The 25,787-nt window shown below is 52.0% G+C and overlaps 2 non-coding genes across 2 annotated transcripts; one reads left to right on the top strand and one right to left on the bottom strand.

Moving 5' to 3' along the window:
• Nucleotides 1-12,225: 12,225 nt before the first annotated feature.
• On the top strand, nucleotides 12,226-12,299 carry TRNAT-AGU. Its single transcript has one exon. It is a non-coding gene; the product is annotated as a tRNA-Thr (tRNA).
• A 2,907-nt stretch (nucleotides 12,300-15,206) lies between these two features.
• Nucleotides 15,207-15,279, bottom strand: TRNAV-CAC. The gene has a single exon. It is a non-coding gene; the product is annotated as a tRNA-Val (tRNA).
• Between the last annotated feature and the right edge of the window lie 10,508 nt (nucleotides 15,280-25,787).

Here is a 25,787-nt window from a genome sequence, read left to right as displayed (position 1 = left end):
GCTTTTGGTTATTTGCCAAGTCATCTGCTTTGATCTGTTTGCTAACACTTATCACTGGGAAATTGGCTGTTGTCGTCTCTCTCTCCTTGAGTGGCTCAGGTAAAGCACTCAGGTAGCTTAGTTGGGTGTATGGCGCCACCTGCTGTCGTGTTGGGTGATAACAGGGCCTGGAGAGGCTGGCTGAATCTCCAGCAAAGCAGTGCAAGAAGGTGTGATGGAGTAGGGGCTGTCTGTGTGGGAGATGGGAGAGCCGGGGATTACTTTAGGTGAGAGACAAGTGCTCAGCCTGTAACCTGAGCCAGGGAGCAGGGAGGGGTGTCAGCACCTTTGCCCAGGAAGGTGGACAAAGGAAGGGGCCGGCTGGAGGGAGGGGAGTTTAGTTTTGGTTTTGGGCTGGGTGGTTGGAATTTAGGGGATTAAGCTTCCTGGACCCCAGAGAGGCTTGATTGAGGGGTCCTGGCTGTGCCTCCAAGCTCTGCTGTAACCTGCATTCCTGTTTTCCAATAAACCTTCTGTTTTACTGGCTGGCTGAGAGTCACTGAGAGTCCCAGGAAGAGGGGTACAGGACCAGACTCCCCCACACTCCATGACAACTGGTGGTAGCGGTGGGATTTACTGCACCCCGTGGACGGTGCTTCCTGCAATAAGTGACTGGGGAGCAGTAAAAGAAAGGGACAATTTTAGGGGTAATTAACCCTTGGGAGTGTGTGACCAGAGAGAAGGAATTTGCAGTAACAGGGTCCCCCGGGGGATTGCAGCGAGCGGTCCCAGGGGCGGAGGAGTCTGCGGATCGACCCTGGCAGAAAGGTGGTGACCTTAAGAAGGGCTGGTGCACTAGGGGTCTCCCTGGAAACCGTGGGGAGCGGTGAGCACCCCGGCCTGCGAGTGGCCAGCAGGAAGATGTATGCCAAGCGGCTTAAGTGTGACCTGGTGGAGCTGTGGAAGCAGAGGGGGCTGCACAGAGGGAGGCTCACCAAGGACCAGCTGATTGCCCAGCTACACAAGGGAGACCGCTTGAATGAACTGATCCCTGTGTCTGAGGGAAGCAGCCTGGCAGATGCAGCGCAGGCCCCAGTGTCTGTCCCAGCTGGGAGTGGTCAGCCGGCAGCTGAGGGCTTCCCGAGACCCCCCATCCCTATGCCTAGGGGAAGGGCGGGGAGGAGCCTAGTGAATACCGAGGGCACTGTGACCCCTCCGGCCAGCAGGGGATCCTCCCGGCGAAGCTCACCCCCCAGCAGGGGATCATCCCGGAGACGCTCGGCATCCGTGGAGCGGAAGCGGCTGGAATGGGAGAAGGAGCTAAAACTGAGAGAGCTGGAGGATCGTGAGAAACAGAGAGACCATGACCGGGAGGAGAAAGAGAGACAGCATCATCATGAGCTGGAACTGGTGAGGCTGAGGGGCAGTGAGCCCCCGGCTGCGGTGAGTGAGGGGGGGCCCAGGACTGCGCAGAGCTTTGATAAATGCATCCTGCCCCAGCGTAAGGAGGGGGAGGACATGGATGAGTTCCTGGATGCCTTTGAGATGGTCTGCGAGCTGCACCAGGTAGATCCTGCGGACAGGCTCCGAGTTCTCACCCCCTTACTGGACCCCAAGGCCGTGGCATTGTACGGCCAGCTGGGAGAGGAGGAGAAAGGGAACTACGAACTATTCAAGCAGGCCCTGCTGCGCGAGTTTGGGCTGACTCCTGAAATGTACCAGGAAAGGTTCCGGAGTCAGTATAAAACCCCTAAGGTCTCCTATCTGCAACTAGCCGTCCGCATGGAGGGGTACGCCAGCAAGTGGGCAGATGGGGCCCAGACGAAGGGGGACGTGATTAAACTGCTGGTACTGAAGCAACTGTATGAGCGGTGCCCATCTGACCTGGGGCTGTGGTTGAGGAACCAAAAGCCGGAGAACCCGCAACATGCAGGGCGGCTGGCCGATGACTTTGTGAAGAGCCGGTCGGGGGGTGGCAGGGAGGAGTCCCAAAGGAACAGGCCCGCTGCGATGCAGAGAGAGAGTCATCCTGGGACCTCCCAAAGGGGGAATCGGGAGAACCCCCTCCCAAGGGGAACGCCCAGCGTTAGGGACAACCAACCAGTTCGAGGGGACCAACGGGACATGAGCTGCTATCAATGTGGCCAGAGGGGCCACATACGATCCCAGTGCCCCAGGCTCAAGGACAGACTGAGCAGACAGACCTCACACCGGATTAACTTGGTAGAGACCCAGCTGGACGAGGGGCAGCGTTCCCAGGAATGGGGGGCTGGCCGCGTACCACTGGCGAAGGAGGGAGGAGGGCCCCAGGTCAGCTCCTCTGGGGGGCTGGATGCTCCAGGCTCTGAGTTTTTGGTTTACAGGGTGGGGGCAGGGCTGTCCCTGCGGAGCGAGTGCCTTGTTTCCCTGGAGGCAGATGGGAGAAAGGTCACTGGGTACTGGGACACGGGCGCAGAGGTGACGCTGGCCCGGCCCGAGGTGGTGGCCTCAGATCGGATGGTGCCCAACACCTACCTGACCCTGATGGGCGTGGGCGGGACCCCATTCAAGGTGCCCGTGGCGAGGGTACACCTGAAGTGGGGGGCCAAGTGGGTACACCCATATTTGCCCATGGAGGGGTTAATGGTGGGGGACCTGGAGGTCTGGCCCAGCAACGCCCTGGGTGCCCTGGTCATGACCCAGCCAGCGAGAGAGAGCAGGTCCCCATCCCTGTCCCAGCTGCTGAGTTCCAGGCCGAGTTGCAGAAGGATCCCTCCTTGCGGAAGCTCAGGGACCGGGCTAACCTCAGTGCGGTACAGACCATGAGGAGAGGTTGCAAGGAGAGGTTCCTGTGGGAGAAGGGGTTCCTGTACCGAGAATGGGCTCCCCCAGGGGAAGTAGAGTCATGGGGGATCAGGAGGCAGCTGGTGGTTCCCCAGAAGTTTCGCCACAAGCTGCTGTACCTGGCCCATGACATCCCCCTCGCAGGGCACCAGGGAATTCAACGCACCAGGCAGAGGCTGCGACAGAACTTTTACTGGCCTGGGGTCTTTACCCATGTCCGACAGTACTGCCGATCCTGTGACCCCTGCCAGCGGGTGGGGAAGGCCCGAGACAAGGGGAAAGCAGCTTTGAGGTCTTTACCCTTCATAGAAGAACCTTTCCAGAAGGTGGCCATGGACATAGTGGGACCTCTCAGCAAGGCGACCCGGTCGGGGAAGAAATACATTCTGGTGGTAGTAGACTTCACCACTCGCTATCCTGAGGCGGTGGCCTTGTCCTCTATCAAAGCAGACACCGTGGCAGATGCGCTGCTGACCATTTTCAGCCGGGTGGGGTTCCCCAAGGAAATCTTAACGGACCGGGGTCCAACTTCATGTCGGCCCTGCTCCGGTGCTTGTGGGAGAAATGTGGGGTCCGGCACAACTGGGCCTCAGCGTATCACCCCCAGACCAACGGGCTGGTGGAAAGGTTCAATGGGACGCTAAAGATGATGCTAAAAACCTTTATGCACCAGCACCCACAGGACTGAGACAAGTACTTACCTCACCTGCTGTTCGCGTACAGGGAGGTACCCCAGGAATCTACTGGTTTCTCGCCTTTCAAACTGTTATATGGAAGGCGGGTGAGGGGGCCCCTGGACCTGATGAGAGACGAATGGGAGGGGAAGGCCGCTCCCGATGGAGAGTCAGTGGTGGAGTATGTCCCGACCTTCCGGGAAAGACTGGCCGAGCTCATGGGCCTGGCCAGGGAGAATCTGGCCAGAGCCCAGAGGAAGCAGAAGGTCTGGTATGATCGCACGGCGCGGGACCGTGCCTTCGCCACCAGGGATCAAGTGATGGTTCTCATCCCCGTGAGGAAAAACAAACTCCAGGCCGCCTGAGAAGGGCCCTTCAAGGTTGTCAAGCAACTAAATGAGGTAAACTGTGTGGTGGAGCTGTCGAACCGGGCGCACCACCGCTGGGTGTACCATGTCAATATGATGAAGCCATATTATCACAGGGGGAATTTGGTGTTGGCCGTGTGTGGACATTGGGAGGAGCAGGGAGATGACCCTTTAGTGGATCTATTCCTGGGACAAAGCTGGTTCCCCACCGGGAGGCAATTCCCCTCTCTGATCAGCTGACCCTGGCCCAGCATGCTGAGATCAGAGGGGTGCTGCATCTATACCGACAGCTGTTTTCCAACCAGCCTGGATGCACTAATTTAACTGTCCAACGGGTGGAGACTGGGTCACATCCCCCTATAAGATGTTCCCCTTTTCAGGTCACTGGGAAAACTGCCCAGGACCTACAAAGAGAGGTCAGGGACATGCTGGCTTTGGGGGTGATCCAGCTGTCTTCCAGCCCTTGGGCCTCGCCGGTGGTGCTGGTCCCCAAAAAGGAATGGGTCGATCCGGTTCTGTGCGGACTACCGAAAACTCAATGCCATCACCGTATCTGATGCCTACCCCATGCCCAGGCCTGACGAGCTCCTAGTCAAGCTGGGAGGCGCTCGGTACCTCACCGCCATGGATCTTACAAAGGGCTACTGGCAAGTGCTGCTGGACGCAGATGCCAGGCTGAAATCGGCCTTTATCACCCCTCTGGGGCTCTACGAGTTTCTGACCCTGCCCTTCGGCCTCAAGGGAGCGCCAGCCACCTTCCAGCACCTGGTGGATCAGCTACTGAGGGGGATGGAGAGTTTTGCCGTGGCATATATTGACGACATCTGCGTCTTCAGCCAGACCTGGGAGAACCACGTGTCACAGGTTAGACGAGTGCTGGACCGACTCCGAGAGGCGGGGTTAACCGTAAAGGAGGAGAAGAGCAAGGTGGGGATAGCTGAAGTATCTTACCTGGGCCATCAGGTGGGGAGCGGCTGCCTAAAGCCAGAACCAGCCAAGGTGGAGGTAATCAGAGACTGGCCTGCTCCCCAAACCAAAAAGCAGGTCCAGGCCTTTATCGGGATGGCGGGGTACTATCATAGGTTCGTGCCCCACTTTAGCCGCCCCCATCACTGAGCTGTGCAAGAAGGGGAAGCCAGACAAGGTGGTCTGGACCGAGCAGTGCCAGCAGGCTCTCCGGGCACTGAAGAGGCTCTGCTCAGTGGCCCAGTTCTGGCAAACCCAGATTTTGACAAACCCTTTATGGTGTCCACCGACGCCTCAGACACGGGACTGGGGGCAGTGTTAATGCAGGAGAATGAAAAGGGGGAGAGACACCCTATCGTGTACCTGAGCAAGAAGTTGCTATCCCGGGAGCAGAACTACACGGCCATCGAGAAGGAATGCCTGGCCATGGTGTGGGCCCTTAAGAAACTAGAGCCCTATCTCTTTGGGCGACACTTCACCGTGTACACCGACCACTCTCCCCCGACCTGGCTGCACCAGATGAAAGGAGCCATCGCCAAGCTCCTGAGGTGGAGCCTGCTCCTGCAGGACTATGACATGGACGTGGTCCATGTGAAGGGAAGTGCCAACCTCATAGCGGAAGCGTTGTCCCGGAGAGGGGGCCCTGAACTTCCTCAGGTCACTGGGCAGAGTGACCCCGCTCAGTTCAGTCTCAAAGGGGGAGAGCTGTGATGGAGTAGGGGCTGTCTGTGTGGGAGATGGGAGAGCCGGGGATTACTTTAGGTGAGAGACAAGTGCTCAGCCTGTAACCTGAGCCAGGGAGCAGGGAGCGGTGTCAACACCTTTGCCCGGGAAGGTGGACAAAGGAAGGGTCCAGCTGGAGGGAGGGGAGTTAAGTTTTGGGCTGGGTGGTTGGAATTTAGGGGGATTAAGCTTCCTGGACCCCAGAGGGGCTTGATTGAGGGGTCCTGGCTGTGCCTCCGAGCTCTGCTGTAACCTGCATTCCTGTTGTCCAATAAACCTTCTGTTTTACTGGCTGGCTGAGAGTCACTGAGTCCCAGGCAGAGGGGTGCAGGACCGGACTCCCCCACACTCCGTGACAGAAGGGCCGGGCCAGCTTGAGGGTTAGAGGGCACAGCGGTTCCCAGAAGCCCCCCAGACTGCACCCCGGGGTGACAACCCATCACACCCTAGAGTATACAAGTCTCAGCAGGTTTGTCTCATCCTGTCCCCTCCCTTTCTCCACCCAAGATACTTCCTGCCTCCCACCCTCCTATACATTTACTGCTCCTCTCCCTCCAACCAGAACCCACCACCAGCTCCCTGAGAATCCCTTACCTGAGCCAGCTCCATTGCAGCCATTTCCTTCCCGCTGGGAGAGGGGATGATTTGGGGCGAAATGTGGACGTTATTCTGTAGCCTGCCAGGGCGAGAAGGGCAATGTGAGAGAATTCAGACAGGGTTTCTGTCCTTTCCATATGTCGATTCCCCCCAGCATTGTTCCCTGCTAATGGACATTCCAGGTTCTGCCACACTGTGAAGCACAGAGTGACCTTATCCCAGTACAGGCCTAGTCCCCTCCCACCAGGCTGTAACCTTCTGAGACATGGTGAAACCCTCCCAGTAACAGAGTCTCTGTATTACACTTATCAAGTTTGTGGACGATACCAAGCTGGGAGGGGTTGCAAGTGCTTTGGAGGACAGAATTAAAATTCAAAATGATCTGGACAAACTGGAGAAATGGTCTGAAGTAAACAGGATGAAATTCAATAAGGACAAATGCAAAGTACTCCACTTAGGAAGGAACAATCACTTGCACACATGCAAGACAGGAAATGACTGCCCAGGAAGGAGCACTGCAGAAACGGATCTGGGAGTCACAGTGGATCACAAGCTAAACATGAGTCAACAATGTTACACTGTTGCAAAAAAAGCAAGTATAATTCTGAGATGTATTAGCAGGAGTATTGTAAGTAAGACACAGGAAGTAATTCTTCCGCTCTACTCCGCGCTGATTAGGCCTCAACTGGAATGGTGTGTCCAGTTCTGGGTGCCACATTTCAGGAAAGATGTGGACAAATTGGAGAAAGTCCAGAGAAGAGCAACAAAAATGATTAAAGGTCTAGAGAACGTGACCTATGAGGGAAGAATGAAAAAATTGTGTTTGTTTAGTCTGGAGAAGAGAAGACTGAGAGGGGACATGATCAGCTTTCAAGTACATAAAAGGTCATTTCAAGGAGGAGGGAGAAAAATTGTTCTTCTTAACCTCTGCAGACAGGATAAAAAACAATGGGCTTAAATTGCAGCAAGGAAGGTTTAGGTTGGACATTAGGAAAAACTCCCTCACTGTCAGGGTGGTTAAGCACTGGAATAAATTGCCTAGAGAGGTTGTGGAATCTCCATCACTGGGGATTCAGAAAGAAAAAGGTTGAGAACCCCTGGAGTAAGGGACCATCTGTCACGAAGGTGAGCTCACCTGCATGGTGAGATATATGGGATCACCCAAGGGGACTGTCTGTGATTCCATGTTAATACTGTTACAGAGCCTGAAGCGTTTACACTGGATACTTGGTTGGTGAAAGCTCCATACAGACCTCGCACCCAGTTTGGGGTTTGTGCCCTGATTCTTGCCAGTCTGCCTGAGGCTGGTGCTCGCGCTCTCGAGACACTGAAGACAGCGTTACAGAGAGAGGGGCTGTGACTTCCCACGGTCACTGAACGGGTCTGTGACAGAGCCAGGAACAGACCCTGTTAGCTCCAGAGCCCCGTCACCCGCAGCTTGGGAAGGTCCCCCAAGCACACTGTATTAGGCTGCAGGAAGAGGTGTGCAGGGACTGCAGCTGAGCTGCCCTGCCAAGACAGCCTGTGCATCCATGGACAAACCACCTCGCTGGGGGGTGTCCCCTGGGTCAGGAGAAGTCAGTGCCCAGCCCTGTGGGGCTGTGCTCCTGGCTCATACCTCCAGCACTCACTGCTGCCCCTCCCTTCCCAGCTGCACTGTTCAGCCAGCCCCAGGCCTCTGTGAGGTCACTTCCCCCCCCCCCCCCCGCACATCGTCAAACCGGGACATGGTGCACCAGTGCCAATCAGAGTGCACTAGTGTAAATTCTGTCTACACTAAGGGTTTGCACCAGTGCCTAAAACACCAGGGTGGCAGAGAACTTCAGAAACAGCAGTACGGTGGCACTAGAACCTATTTCTAGCTCTGTCACAGACAGCCTGGGTGACCTTGGACACGTCAATGTTTCTCCTCCCAACTTCAGTCTCTTTACCCAGCTGCCACTCACTGGGGTCTCCTCTCTCTCCAGAGCTGCTCACCACTACAGTCTGTGTGGGTGTCCCCAGAGCTAAGGCAGGTCAGCTCTGGAATAGTCTTACAAGGGTGGCTGGGGAGTCTCTGTCCCTGGAAGTTTTTAAGAACAGGCAGGACAAAGCTCTGTCAGAGATAATCTACAGATACTTGGTCCTGCCTCGGCAGAGAGAGCTGGACTTGATGACATCTTGAGGTCCTATCTAGCCCTACATTTCTAGGATGTGATGCAATATATACATATAAAACCCAACATACAGAATAAAACCCACCACAACATAACGTCAGGCAATTCAGGGGGGGAAAAAACAACCTACATTCCACAGCATAGAATGACAATACAAAGGAAAAGAAAGCAACACGATGCAAACGACGACATCCTAGGAGAAAAGCACAAAACGGAAAATAGCTCAACTCAAAGCAACACAGCACAGGCACCAACAAGCTGAGGCAAAACGATGCACCATAAAACTGTAATACAACAAGGTGCGATCAGAGTTCCAAATGGCACCATGCAAAACAGCTCAGCGTAGAACAGGACACAGCACAAAAGAGAATTATTTCAATGTAGGCCTGAAGGGACCTTGAGAGGGCATCTACTCCAGCCCTCTGTGTTGAGGCAGGACTAAGTATCCCTAGACATTCCCAGACTGGTGTATCTCTAACCTGGTCTTAAAAACCTCCAATGAAGGAAATTCCACAGCCTCCCTTGGAAGCCAATGCAAGGCAAACACAGACCAAAACAACGCTGCACACACACACGCTGGGCTTGGGGTTAAGGGGAGAGGCAAGAACCCAAACAATCTGGGTTCAGTTTCCAGTTTTGCCCCAAATTCTCCATGCAAACTTGTTAGACACCGGCGGCTGGCCCGTGCCCGCTGACTTGGGCTCACACGGCTCAGGCTGTGGGGCTGTTTAATTGTGGTGTCCATGTTCCGGCTGGGGCTGCAGCCCAAGGTCTGGCACCCTCCCACCTCGCAGGGTCCCACAGCCTGGCCCCAGCCCGAGCCCAGACACCTACACTGCAATTAAACAGCCCCCTCGCCTGAGCCCTGTGAGCCTGAGTCACCTGGCATGGGTGACTCAGCAGGGTAGAGATACCCTTGGTGTCTGTGCAGCACCTGTCACAATGGGGACCCTGATCTTGGTGTCTGTGCAGAGCCCTGCACAACAGGGGCCTGACCTCAGTCGGGGACTCTGCAACTCCCAGCATTACAGGATCCCGGATTTTGTTTAGGGCCCCTGCAGCATCTGGCAAAATGTGGGGGCAGGATCTCTGTCAGGGTTTGTGCAGTGCCCAGTACAGTGGTGGGGTGTGATCTTTGTTAGGGTCAGTGCAATGTCAGACCCAACGGGGACACAGATCTCAGTCGAGGTCTCTGAAGTGCCTAGCACAATGGAGGCAGTGGTTTGGATCACAGTCGTGCGCTGCCTGGCACAAGGGGAGGGTAGGGGCCCATGATATCAGTCCAGGTCCCAGTTTTACCTGGCACAACAGTGGGGTCTGATCTCACCTGGGGTCTCTTCAGTGCCTGGCAGAACGGGGCCCACAGCTCAGTTGGGGTCTCTGCAGCACCTGGCAATACGATAGGAGCCCTGATCTCAGTCACACACCTGGGGAGAAAAGGGGGAAGATTTTTGAGCATTTGATATCAGTATTTCAGAACTGAGGAGAAAATGGGGCACAAACTAAATATTTGCCAATGTAAAAGAGAAGCACCAACCTCTGGGAGATTTTGTGTCACCATTTAACAGTTGAAGAGAAAAGATGGGAAATTGGAGGGGATTACACAGCGATATTGAATCAACAACAGAATGGGACGGATTCTTCTTGCCTCACACTCACATGGTCGGCAGGGAGCCCTGGGTGATGTCTTTTCACAGGGGACAGGAGGGGGCTGGAGTGAGAAAGTCCCTGGCAGTGGGGAGGGGCTGGCAGTGGGGTCTGGGAATGTGACTAGCAAGTGGTGCAGGGGGGGGCTGCTGGGTTGGGCAGGTGGGGGAGGGGAAGTAGCTGGGGCTGGGCCGTCTCCATGGGGGACACTGGCTCCTCCCTCCCCTTCCTGGCCCTTCCCAGGCCCCGTTGCCAGCAGAGAGTGCCCCCCCCCCAGCCCAGCCCAGAGGTGTCCCTGTCTCAGGGCCCCCCAGCCTCTGCCCATTCACCCTCTGCCCAGCTCAGAAATCACTCGGGGGAACCATTTCCCACCCGCACAAGGACAAATCCCTGCAGGTGGAAATGGGGGAAACCCCCAAACCTGAGATCTGAACTGGCCATTGGCGAAGTGGGGTGCCCCAAGGGTTGGTGCTGGGGCCGGTTTTATTCAATATCTTCATTAACGATCTGGAGGATGGTGTGGACTGCACCCTTAGCAAGTTTGCAGATGACACTAAACTGGGAGGAGTGGTTGATACGCTGGAGGGTAGGGATAGGATACAGAGGAACCTAGACAAATTAGAGGATTGGGCCAAAAGAAACATGATGAGGTTCAACAAGGACAAGTGCAGAGTCCTGCACTTAGGACGGAAGAATCCCATGCACTGCTACAGACTAGGGACCGAATGGCTAGGAAGCAGTTCTGCAGAAAAGGACCTAGGGGTAACGGTGGACGAAAAGCTGAATATGAGTTAACAGTGTGCCCTTGTTGCCAAGAAGGCTAATGGCATTTTGGGTTGTATAAGTAGGGGCATTTCCAGCAGATCAAGGGATGTGATCATTCCCCTCTATTCAGCACTGGTGAGGCCTCATTTGGAGTACTGTGTCCAGTTTTGGGCCCCGCACTACAAGAAGGATGTGGATAAATTGGAGAGAGTCCAGCAGAGGGCAACAAAAATGATTAGGGGGCTGGAGCACATGACTTCTGAGGAGAGGCTGAGGGAACTGGGATTGTTTAGCCTGCAGAAGAGAAGAATGAGGGGGGGATTTGATAGCTGCTTTCAACTACCTGAAAGGGGGTTCCAAAGAGGATGGATCTAGACTGTTCTCAGTGGTAGAAGATGACAGAACAAGGAGTAACGGTCTCAAGTTGCAGAGGGGGAGGTTTAGGTTGGATATTAGGAAAAACTTTTTCGCTGGTAGGGTGGTGAAGAGCTGGAGTGGGTTACCTAGGGAGGTGGTGGAATCTCCTTCCTTAGAGGTTTTTAAGGTCAGGCTTGACAAAGCCCTGGCTGGGATGATTTAGTTGGGTTTGGTCCTGCTTTGAGCAGGGGGTTGGACTAGATGACCTCCTGAGGTCCCTTCCAACCCTGAGATTCTATGATCATTAGGACCCATGTTGCTCTCAGGACTTCAGTGTCCTCTTATGGACACAGCCCTCTGGCTGTGCCCCACTCAGTTCTCTCCCCCCTGCTGGGGGGGGGGGATGTCCTCTACCCAGACACTTGCCTCAGTGGCCGGCTGCAGTCCAGGGTGTAGCCACCCGTGTCAGTGGCTACTGAGGCAAAAGGTCTAAACCTCCAACCCTGCCATCTGTTTCCCTGGACCATTGCCCAACAGACCTAGAACCTTCCTCCACCTTTGTATCAGGGCCTTAGTCTGGCAGTAGTCAGCCAGGAAGTCACTCATGCACCCCTTACCCCAGCACTGCTCTGATCACGGTGCCCTCCCTGCTCCTTCCTTCCTTCACAGCAGCCAATCCTCCCTCCTCAAACTCCAAGGAGTGACTAACTCTTGCTCTGCTGAGCAGCTCTTTATATATGGGCTGCTCCAGCAAGCCTTCTCCTGATTGGCTCTCCCAATAAGCCCTTTCTTGATAGGCTGGGTTCTGCACAGCCTCTTCAAGGCTGCCTTAATCTTTCTCCTGCTTGTTTGGGGCAGACAGCCCATCACACATGGAAAGTGGCAAATGAGAAGTCTGGAGCTGAAGGAAAGGTTACCATGACTCAGAACTGAGCCGAGGTTGCTGCGACTGAAACACAGATCACTAACCATTATCTGATCACAGTGACTGGTGGTAGAGGCACCTGTTAGAAGCCCTCTGTCTACTCAGCTGTGGCTTTCTGTGCACGGAGAGCCAGACACCTCAAGGTCTGCAAGTCTTGAGGGAAATGGGGAACGTCTGTACATTAGAATTTGCAGGTGCTGACTTCAACCATCAAATGAAACAGTTGCAAATACCTTCTTCAGGCAGGCACCATGGCTTAGCTGGCTAAAGCACCTGTCTAGTAAACAGGAGATCCTGGGTTCAACTCCCAGTGGTGCCTTGGTGTATGGCTTTTGTCTCCTCTGCTCACATTTTCCTGTGTCTGCCTAGGAAACAGAAGAGGCCTCCCTTGGTATCCAAGTCATTGCTTGCTAAGGAAAAGCTTCTTGGAGAGAAGCATTGGAAACAATCAAATCACAAACCTGGAGTTGATGAAAACGCTGCTATGACTGGCATTGGCATGGTGGTTGCTTCAACTGCAATTGCTGCAACACGAGAGCCTGCGCCACATGTCCTTGTGATTCCCTGGAGATGTTCACACACAGATGTCATGTCACCTTCCTTTTGTTTGTCATTGATGAAAAATGGAGCGGTTGGGAGAAAAGTCCCAGAGAGTCGCACCGTGGCTAAGCTGGGTGACTCACCTGCCAGGTAAAGTGGAGTTAGGGATGCAGCTCCCAGTGGTGCCTTAACAAATGTGTCTGCTCTTCCCACCTTTTGGTGAATCTTTTGGAAACAGAGAAGACTGCCTCTGCCTTGCAATGCAAATGCTTGCAAAAGAAACCAGTTGTTTTTCTGACAAGTGTCAGAAGGAGGCACATAAGAAATGTGGAGACAAGGAAAAGGTCATTGTAACTCAACATGCATCCCATGGCTCTTGAGGCCAGAATGCAGAGCACTAAGCACTGTACGACCACAGCAAAATCTAAACTTTACACCTTATTACACTAGGCAGTAGTTAGGTCAAGCAATTTTCTCATCCTACTGGATGTTACCCTCCTTAATACATAGAATTCCCCCTAAAACCTGGATTACTGTCCTCAGATGACTTTCATTTTCTCAGGATTCCTGCTGCTTCCAGCATAGGTGGGGGAGGAGAAAGGCAAAAACATGATGCCCCAGTCTCCTATTTTATAGCCTTAGTTCAAGTGTCTAGAAGACACTTGCCCAGACGTGTCCGGGTGGGCTCTGCTGAGTCACTAGGTTGGGGAATCCTCCTGGTGTGGTCTTGTGCAACTGAGTCATAGACTTGAGCGGTCCCCACAGTGTTGTGTTTGGGCATCTGTCACTGAATTGGAAATCCCTTAATTACAATTCCTCTGCTGATTCATGGTTGTTGAACACCCTCCTCGGCAGGGGTCACTAGCAAAATTATAGCCTATTTCAGTAACAACCATACAGCAAAATGCATAACTTCACACACCCTCATGCTATACATATTTGGACAGAATAACCGATTTCAGCAGATCATGACTTTTCATATGATAACTTACATGGAATGGTTGGTAGGACATATCACAGCCATATAGGAATGATGACTATGTGAGCTACAGGGAGCTATTTTGAAGTACATCATGTCACAAAAGCCTCTAGAGACTGGCTTTTGGGAAGAGCTGGCTGAAGAGCCTTCTGAGTAACTGAGAGATCCAGGCTTGGCCCTGCCAGTTTGTGCTTGCGAACTAAACTTGTCCGTTGGGCTCCCTTTTTTGTGTCTCTTTCACAGAAACAGAGCAGAAGTTCTTGGCCAATCCTTGAAAGTGCTTGTTCAAGACACAGGGAGCCTCTGTGCTGGGGCAGGGGTAGGGGTGCAGGAGGTGGTCGGGGGTGGAGGTGCTTACCTCGGGCAGCACAGCTCCCAAAGTGACTGGCACACACTCCCCTCCGGCAGTGGCTCCTAGGCAGTGGGATACGGGGGCGGGTCAGCTGTGGCGTTTGCACTCAGGGCTGCAGGGATATGCCGGCCACTTCCAGGAGCAATGTGGCAGGGAGGGAGGGGGCAGAGTGGGCAGGGAGCTGCCTTAGCGCTGCTGGCACATCTCCGTGTGTCACTTGGGGAGGCATCAGGTCTCTGTGGGCTGCCGGGGGCAGGGGCAGTGGCCGAGGGGGCTCGGGCCACCCCTTTGCCTCCTCTCTCCAGGCTCCCAGCCCATCTTGCCGGCCGACAGGGATTTTAGGGTGCAGCAGCGCAGGGAGCAGGAAGGGCAAACCACAGCGGCTGCCTCCCCCCCCACATGCAGGAAAATGGCTTGACCTTCTGGCCCCACAGACTAAGGCACCAGGCCTCCAGCTTGCCCCATTCGACCCAATGGGTTGATCTTGTGGCCAGAATTATTTGCAGTCGGGATTTGCCCCAACAGTGCCCCACAGGGGGCCAGGGTCAGCTCCAGCACAGGCCACACAGGAAGGCTTAATGCTCGAGCTGCAGCACATGCTGGGCAGGCTCTAGGCCGGGCTCCCCATGGCAGGACAGAAGAAGAAGACTGGGCCCCTGGAGGGGCAGGCTGGGGCTTCCTGGATCCCATTTGCTCACAGCCAGCGCCCTGCCCTCACTCCCATGGTCAGCCAGAATGGAGCAGCGGTTTTCACTGCACCAAGTCCACTTATGGCTTACAGGCAACTCCCAACCGCCCCCCCTCCCGCCACAGCCCAACATGTCGGCCAGAAAGGAGCCCACTCAGCCTCGCCACTGCTGCTTTTCCTTCCCCCCAGAACCCCGCTTCTCCTGGGCTGCAAGGAGCCACCCCTGGGAAGCCAAGAGGCAGGCACAGGATTCTGCCTCCCAGCAGCCAACCGCACCTCCCCCGGCTTTGCAGAACGAATGGTGATGCTCTACTAACCCCATTTAGCCGCACTGATGTGCTTACTTTCTGCCCTGCCTTCCTCAGCTCGACTTTCCTCTTTTGCCCCATTCCTGCCTCACTTCCTCCTTTGGCAAGTCACACAGAGGAGGCCAGCAGGAAGAGCCGGCCTCCACCGGCCAACCTCCAACAGCAGAGGAGGCCAAGCCACAAGCCTCCAAAAGGTGACACGCCGCACTCCTCTAGGTTCTCCAGCCTGACGCCAAGGTGCTTTCTCCACTGCTGTCAGCACCCTCTGTCATGCAGGGGTTGGAGTTATCCCACGGACAGGCCAATAGGAGAAGGAGGAGGCCTTCCTGAACAGCAAAGGGATCTGGCAAAAGACAGCATGTTTCTGCCTGGTTTTGAACCACAGACCTTTTGCGTGTGAGGCAAATGTGATAACCACTACGCTACAGAAACTCCAACAGCTTAGTTTAGCTATTGCTCACCCTGGCACAGACCGATGGACAAACCTGGAGAAAGTGGTGACAGTCCTTCAATAGGTCAGCTGGCAGAGCAGAGGACTGGAGCGGGCACTCAGGAAGTCGTCCTTACGTCACCCTTGTGACTCCAGCTTGAGGGAGAGCTTCTTTTTCTTCCCCTTGCTGACAAAGAGCAAGAGAAGAATGAAAGGTCAGGTGGGCCAACTCGGTGCAGAAGCCCATGCTGCCTTTTCTTGCTGCATAGCCTGAAATGACGGACTCGTGGCAGTTAAAGGAACTGCTGCACTTTCAGAAAACATCCCACCCGTGCACAAAGGGGGATAGAAGAGCCTGTTAGTCTAGCATGCTCCCAACTGAACTACTTCAGCAGCTGCTCGGTTTCTTTTTGGCCTATTACTTTTCTGTCTGGGATGTTGTTGTCAGTTGTGGCACAGAAAAAGGACGTCATTGCGAGCGGCCCATTGCGAGTGGCCCATGAAGACAAGATTCACTTCTGCCTTCCTTGCTCAGCTTTACTTGCTTCCTCGCCCTATTCCTGCCTTAGTTCCTGGGTTACCTGAAGGTGACGGGGGGCCAGCAGTACCAGGAGGAAGTTGGGCAGCTAGACCCTGGTGGCAAAAGTCCTGCCACCACTTGCCACCCCACTCTCTTCTCCCAGCATCACTTATTGGCCACCACGGACTTGGGGCCCAGCAGCGCAACGGAAGGCAGTGGACAGAGCCACCCTCACCTTGGAGCTCCGGCTCATTAAACCACATCTTCAGTTGCTGATGGCCAATGAGAGACCGACATCGCTTGCTATTTTAGCACTTGGAAATGCCATTGGTCAGTCACTGGATCTCTGTAATGCTGTTACAGAACAAAGGAAAATAGAATCTCAGTGTGACATACTATACCTTTGGGGGAGCGGCTGTAACCCCATAATCCTCATTTTCATATCATCGTGATCTTACATATAGAGCATGACTTGTAAGGTATCAGGGAAAGGATATGATCTGCTGAAAGTCACTTCTCTACCCATGGATGTATACCATTCATGCATATGAAGTTATGAGAATTGTGCAGCGTGGTTGTCACTGTGCTGCAAGGTGGGGGAGTCAGCCAAATATTAGCTCCCTAATGGCAACAGCAAGGAAAGTAACCAACACCCGGACAGGGTGTCAAACAACCCATCGACAGCCATTGTCCAGCAAGAGAGCTACAATGCAATGACTCACCTGCATGAGGACACCCCAGGGGAATTGCTCAGACTTGCTTGGAGAGATGCAGTGATGCTCACCTGACTCTGAAGGGGGGAGGGGGGGCAAAGACATGAGGGAAGAAAGGACATGATAAAAGGAGAGACATTTGCCAGGCTTTATCTCTCTCTGTCACCTACATCTACAGACACCCCCACACCAAGCAACTGAAGCGCTGATGAAAGGGGAGAGCCTGGCTGAAAAGCCACCAGCCAGCCTGTGGTGAGAAGCATCTGAGTTTGTAAGGGTACTGAAAGGGTTAAGGTCAGCTTAGAATTAAAAGCATTGAGGAGTCTGGTGGCACCTTAAGGACTAACAGATTTATTTGGGCATAAGCGTTCGTGGGTAAAAAGCCCACTTCTTCAGATGCATGGAGTGAAAATTGCAGATAGAGGCATAAATATACATTGGAACATGAAGTGACGGGAGTTACCGTACAAGGGGAGAACCAGTGTTGAAGGCTAATTCAGTCAGGGTGGATGTGGTCCTCTCCCCATAATTGATGGGGAGGTGTCAATACCAAGAGAGGGAAAAATGGCTTTTATTGTGAGCCAGCTACTTCCAGTCCTTATTCAAGCTCAAATTAATGGTGTTAAGTTTGCAAATCAATTGTAACTCTGCAATTTCTCTTTGAAGTCTGTTTTGAAGGTTTTGAATGGCTACTTTGAATTATTGGGTGTGAATGTGTAAAGGTGCTATTGACTATACAAGTCCCATATGGTCTCGTGATTTGGCTCCCTGGTTTTCACCCCGGCAGCCTGGGTTCAATTCCCAGTGTGGGAACAATGCAGAGCCCTCACTCAGAGGGGAGGCAGGAAATGAAAGGAATGGAAAGGGATCCTGCCAGCAGGGGAGTTGGACAGTGTTAGAAGGGGACCCCAAAAGTGGGGGTGGGGCAGTTGTCTGGGGGGAGATGAGAGAATGATCCCAGCTCTGTGGGAAGTTGACATTCTGGAGAGCACAGGCCTGGCATGGGGGGTGGAAAGAGTGAGTGTGTCCCTCTAAACTCACCACCGGCAGGCTTGGAAGAATTATGTATTTGTTGGTAAATGTCAATTTCTGTGTAAACACACGACCCAATGGCAAAATCTTTCCATCGATAATCATCAAAACTAACAGATGGGCAAAGTAAGAAACATGTTGCTTGAGAACTTATCCTGTTCTAAACCTCTAGGGTTCCCTTTTGCCTTAGGCACCACCACGTGGGCATTTCATATCCCTCCTCATTTTCACACAGACACACAATTTCCTTTGCACAGATCCATGAACAGCAAAACCTCCCTGTGTCTATTGTCTGAGCCAGGGCATTCGATTCCACTGAAACCTTCTCTCCTGCAATGGCAATGGTCAGACAGAGGGGATGCGTCTACCTTCCCCCTGGCAGTGAGATATTCACTCTCCTCTTCATGCTGCTGTTGTTATTCCATGAGTTATCAAGGATGGAATAAAAGCTGAGTTTACTCCAGGGTGAGGAAAGAAAGGAGCCACCAACGCCCTCAAAAATCTCAGTGCCCAGAGAAAACCTGCCCCTGTTATTGGACTCCCAGAGGTGCTGGCGATACAACAGGAAAAGGGACTGTCTGAATTGCCAAGGCAGGGAATGAACAATCTACAGCAACATCATTAACCACAAACACACTCTAATCATGCTCCAGCCAAAGGGGAAATGGGCAGGAATTATTGCTGTTCAGCGATGGCCACACGTACAGAGCTGCACAGCAGCGAGTGGGCTGGGGAAGCTGGTCTGAGCAAACAATTTGTAATGACCCTACAGTGAGAACAGAACCAGAGTGTAGAAAGGCCCTGTGTTAAGTGGCTGAGGCCTTAGGTAGCTGGGCTAGAAAACCATGGGTGTCTTTCTGTGAAGGTTTGATCCTTGCCAGCTAGGCAAGGCTGGTGTGTGGTGTCTCCATGGCTGTACTGTCAGTGTCTGATCACAACAGTGCCATAGGGAACCAAGCCTAGACATATTCAGAGGCTAAGGCCAGGTCAATGTTTCAAACAGTGAGTCTATGCTGCTGCAGCTCAGTAATGGAGATGCTCTGTGCCAGAGTTTCTCATATGTCCTTTCACTACAACCTCCTTCTGCCAAAATAACTTAATACGTAGCCCTGGAAAGAGGGACCAAGCCCCTCCACTTGGGGGAGGGCCAAAGACTGAGCCCCAGTGGGGGGAGGACAAAACCAAAGCCTGAGGATTCAGCCCTGGGTGGGGGGGCTCAGACTTTTGGCTTCAGGACCCAACAAGTCTAATGCCAGCCCTGGTGACACCATTAAAACAGGGTTACGACCCACTTTGCATCCTGACCCACAGCTTGAGAACCACTGCTCCATGCTGAGGGGGGAGAGTTTTCCCGTTGGTGTAGTCAATCCACTTCCCCAGGAGGTGGCAGCTCTGTCATGGGGAGAAGCTATATCAGTGGGTGTGCAAGCTGTGGTGTTTACCACATTTAAGAAGTTTAATCAAACCCCATTTTTAAAACCACCTGTGGTCTGGGAATGGCAAAGGAGCTCGATGAAGCAGGGTCTGTCCTTCCAAGTCCTGGAGACCACGATTCCATATTCCTGTTGTAATGGGGGTATAGCTCAGTGGTAGAGTGTTTGATTGCAGATCAGGTGGTCATTTGTTCAAACCCAGGTACCCTCTTAAAAAAAAGAAAAACATTTTCATTTCCATTCTCCATTATGTACAGGAGCTCCACCTTACGAGGATGCTTGAAATGAATGTGAACACTCAACATTTCACTGTCCAAATGCATAAAAACCTAGCACACCTGTCCATCAGCTGATATTAGTTCCAATCCTCTAAGTGTCTAGTTTATGTTTTCATCAATTAAACAAAGGTATAATTCCCTGAAGCAGAGCACAAGTTTGAAATACAGGCAGCATAGAGCCAATATTCATAATGTCAACTACAAAAAAATGATACACATCTAGAGATAGCATCATTATAATCAACCAATCAGAACCTCTCCATAGACCCCTTACACGACCACTTCTCTGTAATATTGGCTGCAAATATAGAACAGTGGTCGCAGAGGTGATCTATACAGTTACAGATTATGTCAATAACGTCACAGGAGGTGACAGCATCAGTGAGACTGATACTGGAATACCGCCTCCAATTTTGGTGTTCTCGTTTGAAAAAGATGTTGTGAAATTGGAGCTGGGGCAGCAAAGAGCCACCTAATGTTGTGAGGACTGGAAAAAATACCTTCTAGTGAGCTATTGGAAGAGCTCAACCTGATTAGCTGATCAAAAGAAGATTGAAAGGTGACTTCATTGAAGTGCCTTAATGGAGAGAAAAGATTGGGTATTTAAGGGCTCTTTAATCTAGCAAAGAAAGGCATAAGAAGACCCAATGGCTGGAAGGTGAAGAGAGACAAATTCATATTACAACTAAGGCACAAAAATTCAACAGTGAGGATGATTCACCACAAGAACAAGCTACCAAGGAAAATGGTGGATTCGCCATCTCCTTATGTCATTTAATGAAGACAAGATGCCTTTCTGGAATGTGTTTGCCTCAAAAGTAGCTCTTGTGTCCTACAGGAGGCCTGTGATATGCAGGGGGTCAGATTAGATGCTCTAACGGTCTCTTCTGGCCATAAAGTCGACTAATTTCTGAAAAACTGAGTGTAGCATTGGGAGCAGCGCCTGATGTTTCCCTGTCTAGCCGGCTTGCTGCCTAGAACGAACGCTCCTTGAGTGAGGTGATCCACAGGGAGTAGCTCAAACCTGCAAAGTGCCTGGCCAGGGGCAGGGCATTAGCGCAGCAAGGGAGGGGTGTGGCAGTGACATCACAAAGGCCTTTTGCAGGACCTCAGCCTATTGGTCCAAGGTGGTGGGGAGGTGGTGACCTCACAGAGAGATGCTGACATCAGGGAGGCAGGATAGAGGCTAGGGGCCAGGGAAACCTCAGAGACCCCTGTGGCTTTGCTCCAGCAAGTTTCCTTCTCCAGGTCTCTCTTTGAGGACTGAGAGAGTATTTGGGTTCACAGACGTGTTTCGAGTTTTCTCCTTCCCTTGTAGTGATTTTACTAGAAAACAGCCGTCCCTGTTTAGAAGGTAAGAGCCTCCTGGAGGTTTGAAACCTGTTCAGTCTGATCCATGTGGTGACAGTTGAATTCTAGGCATGGAAAACACGAGCTTAAGGAGGCAGGACTTTATTCTGCACTTGGGATTTTGTCCCTTAGAATCACTGGGGACATTAGGGTTTGTTCTTTTTGCTTCCCCTCTTCCTCCCTCCCTCTTTTTCTCTTGCTTCCTTTGTCCTTTTACCTGTTCCCCTCCCAACACCAGGAGGGGGTGTGGGTGTGTGTGTGTGTGTGTGTGTGTTGCGGGGGAGTGCTCTGCAGCTCCCACTGTGGGAGGTCCACCCAAAAATGTGGGGCTGAAATAGTGCTCGGGCAGTGATCCCATCAGTGACCGGGGCCATCCTTTGGGTTCTCTGGTGAGAACCCTCAGCCTCCCGTCCTCAGTCTGTATCCCTGATTGGCTGAGCAGGGGGTTATTGACAGGGACGAGATTCTGGTCCTTGGTGTTCTCTTTTAAGAGCAAGGAAATAAGTCAGAACCAGTTCTATGTTTGATGAATTTTGCTGCTTCTCTGCATTAATGGTCTCTGAGCAGCTCATGATTCTCTCTAACATTGCAGTTCTCCTCAAATACTTGCTAAATAATTACTGTCACTGTTGTTGGTCTGGAGCTCATCAGAGCACTTTATTCAGGTCATTCAGTGTCTGAAATTCAAGATCCGATGGTTAGTTTAAAAATCAGGGCTCTTGGATTCTATTCCCAACTCTGCCACTGACTGGCTGTGTGACCTAAGACAAGTTAATTCTCCTTTCTCAGCCTTAGCTTCTCCCTCTTTCAAGTAGGGATAATAATGATCCGCTGATAGCTACCTCACGGTGCGTGGAGGCAGGATTTTTGCTGCCCCAAGCAAAAAAAATTTTGGATGCCCCCACCTCAGCCCTGGGGTCCCCCGCCACATGCTCCTGCTGACCGAGCCCTGGGCTTCCCCCCATCCCAGGCCTGGGCTCTACCCTCCCCGACACCCGGTGCCAACAACATAGATTTGTTCTCCCCAGTCCGCCCAGGCTGAGCTGCTCCCGTTTATACTCCGTCTCCCGTCGGAGCATGCCCAGAGAGGCTGAGTGGGTGTGGCCTCTTCAGCCCACATGGCGCAGTTAACCCTAGCAGTGCCAGGTCAGGGTTGATACACCTCATCACAGACAGCATTTCCCAAATTTGGGGATTAGCTAGGAGATCTCTTCAGGAGTAACCTCCTGTAGGGACTGGGTCACGAACACCTTGGGAACCAAATACCTGGGCGTTTTCCTAGTTCCGAATCACTTGCTGTGGAATTCTATCCCTGGATCATCTGAGACAATATTGACTTAAACAACTGAACTGCGCTGTGACCATGTGCACTTACTTCCATCAGTTTCACCCATTTGGGGTCTGCTGCTGTTCACCTTTTCAGAGTGGAAATTTAAACATACGACTGTTTCTCTGATAATATGTCCAACAGCTTAGAGTATTCTCTCCTGTTGACTGAACTGTATTTGAATTTTCTCCATGTCGTCATGCAGGGATAGGGGGAAAAACAAACCTGAAGTAAAAAAAAATGGTAATTTGTCTGAAATTTCACAAAAAATCTGAGCTACATTCTATCCAACAAAACTAACGGGTAGTTATATGACCAAGGAGCCTTCATGAAAGATAGAGAACCCATATCACAGAGAGGTAGAAGACACTTTCATTTTAATTTAAAGTGAAATTCCAGACTACGTTACATCTGATATCTCATAATCAGGATGAGAGATTCTCCCATGATCCACTGAAACCTGCTTCACCCAGCGCTTTCTCATGCATCTGACGAAGTGGGTATTCACCCACGAAAACTCATGCTCCAGAAGTCTGATAGTCTATAAGGTGTCACAGGATTCTTTGCTGCTTTTACAGATCCAGACTAACACGGCTACCCCTCTGATACCTCTCTCATTAGTGTTATTTAGAGGAGTTATAGCACTTTCATAACGGGAGAAAAAACAACCAACCTTCCCAGAAGCGGCTTTGCCATTGAGGGAAAAGGGATTTGAACGGTGCTTGGGATCCACTTGAAATCCCCTTCCAAGTCTGACACTTTCATCTCCTGCCAGACTGACTCTGATTTAGGATCAAAGACGTGTACAAGCACCATTCCCAAGCATGGACAGCCAAGAACATGACCCCACCAGACACGCTGGGAAGCGAAGGAATACGAAGGGGTGATCTGTGCATGGCTCAGGCACAAGGTAACAGTTCTGGGGTGATGGGGAAGGATGGAATGTCTGAGTCGCCCCATCTCCTTCCAGTGTCACAGAGCCTAAAATGACCCTTATTTCCCTGACACTGCTCCAGCTCTTCATCATATTTAAATATATTTTAAATGAGAAAAAAAAGTCAACAAAATAACTGCTGTTCTGCACAATCCAGGGTAATGTGAGAACAACTGGGAATGAGACAATCTGTCCTCAAAGAGGAACTTGACGTCTCTAACAATAACTTTGCACTGGGAGGAGGAGTACAAATCTGAATCTCCAGGTTTGTTTAGACAAGGAAATGTGACAGTGATTAGGTCAGATCAGGAGGAAATGTGCTAGATAACCCCACTGACTATCCATAGCCCATGTCTTTACTGCAAGAATAGCTGTCTTATTACATCAGGAAAGTGAACTCAAGCTAGCTAACTCCACGGCAACCACAGTGATGAGACCCAGGTAGATTTTATCTCAACGTAGCTGGTTGAAGACACCCCCCATCTCCCCCACCTGGGGTGATGACATTCCTGGTAGAAAAGACACCCACTCCCATGACTCGCAGGACAATGGAGTTGATACAAAGGACCACAGGATCCACCCCAAAGACGGGCGAGCTTCAAAAGTGGGCAACTCATGTGTGGGAGCTGAGGGACTACAATGTGCAAAAGATGCAAACAGCCTTAACACTCACTACCTGGGAACTGTCAAAAGAATTAAAGAAAAAATCTCCTGACAGCTCTAGAGAAGGTTTTTATGAAGTTTATCTCCTTTACGGATTCTCTGATGTTTAGAAAGGCCTGAGCTATGAGTGAAGCTTTTCCCGCACTCACTGCATTCATAGGGTTTCTCTCCGGTGTGGACTGTGTAATGTGTGACAAGGGTTGAGCTCCGAGAGAAGCTTTTCCCGCACTCACTGCATTCATAGGGTTTCTCTCCTGTGTGGACTCTCTGGTGAGAGATAAGAGAGAAGAGGTGAGTGAAACTTTTCTCGCACTCACTGCATTCATAGGGTCTCTCTCCTGTGTGGATCCTCTGATGCATAGTAAGGTTTGAGCTCCGAGAGAAGCTTTTTCCACACTCACAGCATTCGTAGGGTCGCTCTCCCGTGTGCGTTGTCTGATGAGAGATAAGGGCTGATCTCTGAGTGAAGCTTTTCCCGCACTCACAGCATTCATAAGGTCTTTCTCCTCTGTGTATTCGCTGATGCCTACTAAGGGCTGAGGTACGATTGAAGCTTTTCCCACACTCACAGCATTTGTAAGGTGTCTCTTTCGTGTGGATTATCTCATGTCGAATAAGGGCTGAGCGGTAGTGGAAGTTTTTCCCACACTCACTACACGTAGTCTCTCGCTTTTCCATGAGGATTTTCTCCTGGGACGTAGTTTCCTTGAGGTCCCTATGAGTTCCCTGACAATTAATGGGTTCATCCACTCTCTCCTCTGAGTGGTTTCCCTGCTCTCTCTCTGGTCTGGGGTAATTTTCACCAGCTTTTCCCTGCTCATGGGGGCTGGACACACTCCCTTTGGCTCTTCGCAGTAATTCCCCATGCGCTTCGGCGAGCTCAGCATCTTCCTGGTGAGGATTCTGCTCCTCGCTCTCCCTCACCACCCCATCACCTGCTAGAAGAGAGGAGAAATCTCAGAATTGGGGATGGAAAGGCAGAGAACAAACCCAAGTAAGTGCTGGAGAGACAGAAAATAAAAATCAGGGACTGAATTCCCCCAAACTCTTCCCCACAGGGGACAGTGGAGGGGATCAATTCTGCTCCCCACCCAGGACCGGCCTTTAGGGGGGGCCGTACGGGTGCCCCACCCAAGAGGGTGCCAGGCGCAGGGTTTGAATTCCCACCAGGTAGACGCATATTCGTTCACCTAAAGGTGGCATGTCAGGTGTCTGTCGAGGAACTAGTTAGGTAGGTCTTACGTAGCTCTTAAAAGCTTTGCCAGTCCAGCTCTATTGTTTAAGGCTGTGAAAAAGTGCACACACGCACACCATCCAACATGGCTCTGCTGGCCAAAGCTCAATTACAGATACAGCTATAGCGCAAAAGCATCCATTTTTTAAAACAGGAAACTAAATGCTCATAAGCTACATTAATGCCGAGTTAAGGTTGCCCAGTGCTGTCTCCTGCCTTGCACCATATGGACGGTGAGTAAACTTAAACCTCTGCAGACCAGGAAAAGTTAATGTAAACTTTCCCCCAACCCTTAACCCTGTAGCTAGCCAGAACCAGTGAGAATGGTTCTGTGTGGGCCGTGCAAAGGTTAACCAACTGCCAAAGGGACTCAGGTATTCAGCTCAATGCAGCAGTAACGGGATGAATTCTATGGTCTGTGGTATAAAGGACGTCAGAGTAGACGACCTAATAGTCACATCTGGCCTTAAAATCTATGAACCTATAATCGACCCGAGGAAAGACTAAGACTAAGACATTGTCTGTGCTGTGCTCACAGGTGTGAATCTCAGCACCTATCCGCATGCCTCCAGCTGTGTGCACTGGGCCAGCTGTAGCTGTGTGCACTGGGCCAGCTGTAGCTGTGTGCACTGGGCCAGCTGTAGCTGTGACTGGCTGATGGAGGGATGGGTTGCAGCAGCTGGGCAGAGCTGTGCCTGTGCTATGCAGAGAGGTGCATGTGAAACTTGGGGGGCAATTCTGCCTCATTTCCGTGCTGAGTGTTGTAGGCTTGGTCAGCAAAGGTGCCCAAGGGTGTGTTCTTGCCATGGGGGTTGTCAGCACCCTGGTGGCATATGTTCGAGTGATCTGTGGGGCTTAGTGAGGGGTAAGTGAAGGCAGTGACTCAAAAGGAAAACTCAGGTTGAGGGCAAGGGGGTAGTAACACTGTGCAAGTCTCAGATGGCCTGGGTGCAGGAGGTTCAGTACTGGAGAGCAGGCCAGGGGGAGGAAGCTTCTGTTTGCTATGATTGAGTTGAACCCGAATAT

Source organism: Mauremys reevesii, linkage group 14, assembly GCF_016161935.1.
Source record: "Mauremys reevesii isolate NIE-2019 linkage group 14, ASM1616193v1, whole genome shotgun sequence".
In the NCBI taxonomy this organism is placed as follows: domain Eukaryota; kingdom Metazoa; phylum Chordata; order Testudines; family Geoemydidae; genus Mauremys; species Mauremys reevesii.
This window is presented reverse-complemented; position numbering and strand designations above follow the sequence as displayed.